Source organism: Pygoscelis adeliae, unplaced genomic scaffold, assembly GCF_000699105.1.
Source record: "Pygoscelis adeliae isolate BGI_AS28 unplaced genomic scaffold, ASM69910v1 Scaffold216, whole genome shotgun sequence".
Taxonomy (NCBI): Eukaryota; Metazoa; Chordata; class Aves; order Sphenisciformes; family Spheniscidae; genus Pygoscelis; species Pygoscelis adeliae.
The window spans coordinates 3,727,071-3,733,224 of NW_008825073.1; the positions used below are offsets into that span (position 1 = coordinate 3,727,071).

The 6,154-nt window shown below is 43.6% G+C and overlaps 1 long non-coding RNA gene across 1 annotated transcript in view; it reads left to right on the top strand.

The window, feature by feature from the left end:
• Positions 1–5,069, top strand: part of LOC103919173 — a 22,135-nt gene extending 17,066 nt beyond the window's left edge. The window contains exons 4-5 of the long non-coding RNA XR_663736.1: positions 2,923–3,066; positions 4,382–5,069. This is a non-coding gene — a long non-coding RNA (uncharacterized LOC103919173). The remainder of the gene's footprint in view (positions 1–2,922; positions 3,067–4,381) is intronic.
• The last annotated feature ends 1,085 nt before the right edge of the window (positions 5,070–6,154 follow it).

The window sequence follows — 6,154 nt, forward strand, 5'->3', positions numbered from 1 at the left end:
GCAGCGGAACCTAGGAACCCTGCCGCCCTGCGTTCCTGCGGTGTGAGCGGCTGGCACGCTCTGGATTGCATCTCCCCCTAAGCGGCTGGTCCCCCGGGAAGAGGAGAGCCTGCCGCTGGTGGTTGCTCTTCCAGCCCAAGCAGCAGAGAGCTGGCTTGGGGATCTAAAAGTCCTGGGTTCAGCCTCTGCTGATGACCCATGCGGAGGTCAGTGCAGTTGCATACGCTGCACGTTGTTGGTATTTTTTTTTCAAGTTTGCTTTTTTATTTTTATGGAAACATCTCAGGGTTTGTACACAAAAGCTGCGTTAACCGAATCTTAAAAGTTGTGAAAATAAGCATTCAAAAGTTAAGGACTGTAAGTGGCTCTTAAAACTTAGTTGGGTCCCTTACTGCATAAGCTGTATGGTGCGGTCTCCTTCTGGGATATACACGGTTTAATTCTGCTGGGAGTGCTGCCCAGGTCGTTCCCCGCACGTTGCCCCCCAGTTGGACGTGGAAAGCGTTGGTCCTCTTGCTTCTAAGGTGCTGGTTTGAAGGCAGAGTACTTGAGCTGCGTTTTTGGCTCTCTAGCGCTCCTAATACTGGATCAATATCGGTGCAAAGGGAGATGTAACAAGAATTGCGCAGGCATCTTTAACTCTTGTTTCCCCCAAATGCTTAACTTTACAACCTTCAGGTTCCTCAAATGTTTTTTTGTGTGTCAGAATAGATTTCACCTTTTAAACTTAGCCATATTGAAAAACACAGAGCTGGGAAGAAAGTTTTATCACTTTCTAAAACGCGTGACCTTATTACTGAATTGATGTTGCCATCTGTATAGAAAAATTATTCAGGAAAATTAATACAACGGTATTAGCTCAGAACTAGCTGAGAGGATGGAAGAAGCTTGGAAATCGAAAAATAACATTGTCTCCTTGGGTTTTTTTTTTTCCTGGACTCACTCGGTTGTGGACGGGGCTCGACCCCTTACAGAATAGCCATTAGCTTGTCCCCAGAAGCCAGGGATCTTGCGGAACAGAGCAGAGATCCCGGGATCCTCACTCACAGCTGTGTGCTGCGAGACGCTTTCTCTCTGGTCAGCCCAGCCGTGGAAGCCAGTTTCCCTGGATTCTCCTCAAATGCTTTCTTAAGAGGGGCTTTACCAGCGCAGAGTGGGCTGCAGAGAATTACAGTTTTAGCTCTGTTAATACTTTGTTGTCTTTTTTTCATGGGGTAAGGGAAGAGAGACCCTTCTTCAAACAACCCCAAGCCTTTAAAAATCCTTTATGGCTTACCTTGGAAGAGCAAGCGACTAACACGCCTGTGCTCGTGAGTTTGCAGCGTACTGGTGCTTGCTGGAGGGAGGAACCCTTCACAGTGGGCTACTTCTGTGTGCTTCAAAGGTCTGATGAGGTCTGTTCAAATGAGAGAGAGCAAACCAGTACCACAGCAGTGCTGCAACTCTAAATCTTGCTGCCAAACGGTACCAGAATACTTGGGTGCTGATACTACCATGACATTTGTCTTTCTTCCGCCTCTCTTGAAAGTTGGAGGACGGTTCAGCCAACGGAGGGGAAGAAGAGTGGGTGGAGGCATAACTCTTCTCTTTCCTCCTCTGGTGACTCTCTTCCTTCTCTCCGAAAGAGCCGCTGCACATCGCTGATAAGTCAGTCCCCAGAGGGGAGGAGAGGCTTGCTGAGGGTGGGCACAGCCCAGGAGAAGGGGGCTCCTCATGCCATGTTGTAGTAGAGTTTCCCAGGTGGGCTGAAATCCCTCGGCAAGGGCAGACTGGGGAGTGGGAGGTTAGAGAGGAAAGAGACCCTCACCCATTCGAGTGCTGCTAACCTCCTGTCTTAAACTTTCTGCGTTATTATAGGATTTGGTGTTAATTTTGGTGAATTTTTAATCATCGGTATCATTGAAGAATCAGGTGACTTTGCCCCTTATACTCTGTATCTGAGTTTACCCTTAGCAAGCAGCTCATTTTTAATGTGAATTAGTTTTGTACACTAATAAGCGAGGTGTCGGAACAGGAAAGTATACCTTTTGTAACTTCTAGTCACTGAGACAACTCCATCTTCTGAGGAGAGAGAGAGAGAGAGAGAGATTCAGTAATTACCTGTTTACCTTCACTTACCTGTGAGTAGTAATTCTGCAGATATTTATGGTTCCTTTGTCGGAACTAGGTTAATCAAGCGAGGAACTAAGCTAGTTTGCTTAGTGCAGTTACTTGCAGCAAGAGGCAGATCCTCGGAAATGAGACTAACGAGAGTCGCGCTAGTTACTGTAGTGGGGTGGGGATCTGGCCTTGGCCATATAGAAAACTATTACTGCAGAAGTTGTAGCATCAAGTTTTGTTTTGATTTAGCCTGATCCACATATAAGAAACTGCGCTTAAATAATAAATGCAAAGTTCTCCTTGTTACTGAAGTGATGCTGTTGAGCCCCCAACTCGTCTATCACACAGATGGTTTATTATAGTAAGGAATATTTCTGGCAGGGAAGGGGGAAAGTGCTTTAACTACAGCTTTGTTACAGTTTTCTAAATAGGCATTAATAGCACATCTGAAGTATTCTGGTATTTCCACTAGTTGCACATGTTCTTTTTGTTCTGTGGTATGCCTTTCAGCAGCACGGCAGAAATACAGCCCGGTTCAACTCCAGCATTTTTTAGCTAATTTAATTGAATGCCTGTTTAAAATAGGAATTCTTTTAACCCCAGCCATGGCTGCTTTTATACTATGCACTTCCCAGTAGCCCATTCAGGGCAGAATAGAAGGAAAGCACTTCTCCTTAGAAACTTTCGTCTCATCTTTGCCAGTAGGAAGTTCAGTGTGTAGAAGCAGGTTCTGCAGACAGTTTTAAGAGTTGCGAATGTGCTCGTGCAGATGTGCAAGGTGGAAATTAGCATTTACCATATCACGGTCTGTTTTCTTAACAGAAAGAAAAGGCAGCAAATGATAAAAAGGAGGACAAAAAGGCAGCAACAAAAGGGAAGAAAGGAGCCAAAGGCAAAGATGAAACTAAACAAGAGGATGCTAAAGAAGAAAACCACTCTGAAAACGGAGATACCAAAACTAATGAGGTACTTTAGCTACAGTAAACATGGGAATAACACAGATGTATTGGTAATACATCTGCAGGAGCTAACGATTGGGCCTCCTTGTCAGAAGGTGGTGTGTTTCACTGCCATCCTGTAAAGACAGACCAGCCGCAGTATCTGCACAGGGCAGCTCCCAGGGAGAGCCTGAAAGAATAGCATTCTCCTTCAAACTCATGCCTGCTATGTGATAGAGCCCTTCCACAGGTGGTCTGTGCTATCGTAGTGTCCCTCTCAGGGTTGGCACGAGAGCAGTGCAGCATATTTGGGCCACGATAGAGCTCAGTAAGATTGCTCAGGGTTGGGTAACCCTGAGCTGACTTTGCATATCCTCTCTGGACTGCTGGATTGCCTCTTCTGCTCAGCACGGGTTGGTACAGCGCCAGAAATCTGGTTTTAAGTTTTGCACAATTCTTTAAAACAATTCTTCGTCTCAGAACAATTCAACAAGAGATCTGCAAAATAAACTTGGTCTTGTCTCTTGATCTGCAAGCCTCTTTCTTACAGGTTCTTACTCTATCAGCTACTTACCTAAGAGCTGCCATTTGCTAGGACTAGCTACAAGCTTCAGTCAGCTCCTGATGGCCTTTTCCTAGCTGATTTCTTGCTGGTAGTAGGAGCGCAACGCTTGCTACGGGCTCCCTTTGCCCCTGTAGGCACAGACCAGCCTGCTGTGTTTTCCGTTGCTTTTGATTGACAGTGATCTCTCTTCATGTGTTGAGTATCGTTATCCAGTTAATGGGTCGTTTATTCTCTCATTTTTAAAACTAATTCAGGAGCTTCTTTGCTAAAAATGAATACGGGGCTACTGTACGTCAAAGGATCTTTGATAGGAGCTTTGCAATTTTGATATGTTGGCTTAAAAAGTAATAGCAGACATTTTTGTAGAAAACAGGTGAGAACCAATTTCCCCGAAGTTTGGACAATAAACAAGTATCACGGTTTTACGTGTAGTTCTTACACTTCCCTGTGACTTACGGAGATGAGGACTTGAACTTTCCCTAGCACATGATTGGTCCTAATCTAAAATACGTTCTAAACTTCTGCCTCTTTGGAGGCACTTAACGTTCCACAATTAACTCGATCGTCAATTAATACTCGTCTGTGTTTTAGTTTTTAGACTTATCAGCCGACATGTTGTTGTGTTGGTATTTTCTGTAGTAGCTGAGCATTCTTGTCTGTCTACCCAAAATGTTGTCCGTGTCTGTGCTAACAAACTAGTCTCTCTTTGATGCTTGTTAGAATGGAATCCGATTAGCATTACGAATAATATTTCTATTCTTCCCAAACACTTTTATAGGCACCAGCTGCTGAAGCATCTGATGATAAGGAAGCCAAGTCCGAGTAATGTTAACCCTGCCCTATATCTCCATCATTTGGTATCCGTACCTCCATGCTGTATTGTTAACAGAGAGGAATATTTTTATCAACTATTTTATAAATGCAGGTTTTTTTAGCATGAATTTAATTATGGAACATCTTCATCTCGGTTACTTGGGAATTAAATCCCTAACAAACAAAAGAAAACAAAAAAAAAAAATCATCGTTTTTAAATTTTGTGATTGTAATAGTTTGTATGGTACATGGAAAGAATAAGTGGTGGTAGCTTTTGACTTCTGTCAGTGTGTCCCTTTTTGTGTAAGTCATGCTTACAGACTTCAGATTTTAATTTTTCCCTTGTATGTGTTGTATGGTTTCTTAAAGTGGGGAGGTCTCAAAACAAATAACCGTGTTAAACATTCCAGTGGTTCTGTGGGTTGCTTTTATAAAGAAGGTGAGCTATTTTCATGAAAAACCTAAGAGCTGGAAATCTGTTGTTTCCCAAATGTAATTTTATTTTGTCAGTTTTGAAAAAATAAATAAATAAAAGCGTAACCATGTTTTTAAATGAAATACAAACATTTCTTTTAAAAGGGCAGGTTGGTTGTATGTACCCACTGTTAGGAATTTTGCTGGATTTATCTTAATAAAAAAGACTCCTCAAAAGCTGATTGTGGTTTGTTGCTTGTGCTGCAAACATACTGCTGGAGAGCTACCAAATTCCAGAAGAGTTGCAGTAGTGCAGAGCCGCGGGCTGGGAGCGCCGACGCTAGAAAGCTTTGGGCCGCAGCGCGATGAGGGCTTGGGCCCCTGCCTCCTTCGGTTCTGTAAACAAAAGTGACTTTGTGGGCCAGCCTCTCGGCAGCCGACACGGGGACGGGTGATCTCAGTGCTGGCTTACGCCAGCTGGGAACTTCAGCCGGCGCTTTCGGCTGGAGGCTGACCTCGCAAACTCGTGGTACTGACTCAGGCGAAGGTGGGATGCCTGGTGGTGTCCCACACGCCTCAAGCGTTACAGATGTTGCTACACATTCTGAAGGCTATCGTCTGCTTTTCTTTTATGTGCCTGTTAGTTGATTGTGGTTTAGAGGGGGGTTCTTTCCTCTTGGAAATATTGCAGAAGCTTAGAGACTACCACGTTTACATCGAACCCTTAATAGCATAAAATAGTTTTCTGTTGATGCAGGAATGGTCGTAGTCCTGGTTAAAATGCATGCTTCCATAACTGTTGTTTGTAGTTTTCTTCCTTAAACACGTATTACTCAGGAAATGTTTTCTTGGGCTCACTTAGCTTCTCCTAGCCTGCTAACACGTATGTGTACCGAAGTGCTTTCCGTTGATGCAAGCCGCGTTATTCTGGGAGGTGACACCTAGACGAGGCAGTAGTTAAATGGGGCTTTAGTATTGGTTTTAGCTCGCCTCATTTTTGTTGCTACAGCTATTCTATGCAACTTTATCAAGGATGCTTCAAATTTTACTCTTAAAGCCTAGTCTCTTCACATTGATGACCAAATACATCATATATTTTATAAGAAGAAAAATGTCTGCAATGCAGAAACCTTATCTTTTTGCATTAAATTGTTTCCCAGCCCAGAAATGTGAAATTCCAAGAGCTTGCATATTTTATCTCATATCCAAAACCTAACTCAGCATCCCAATGCGTGGTGTCTTGTATTAAATGTGTGTTTCAGGATCGGTACCCCAGGGCACTGGCTACTGGATGATGTTTAATGTGCATTTAATTTTCAAGGCC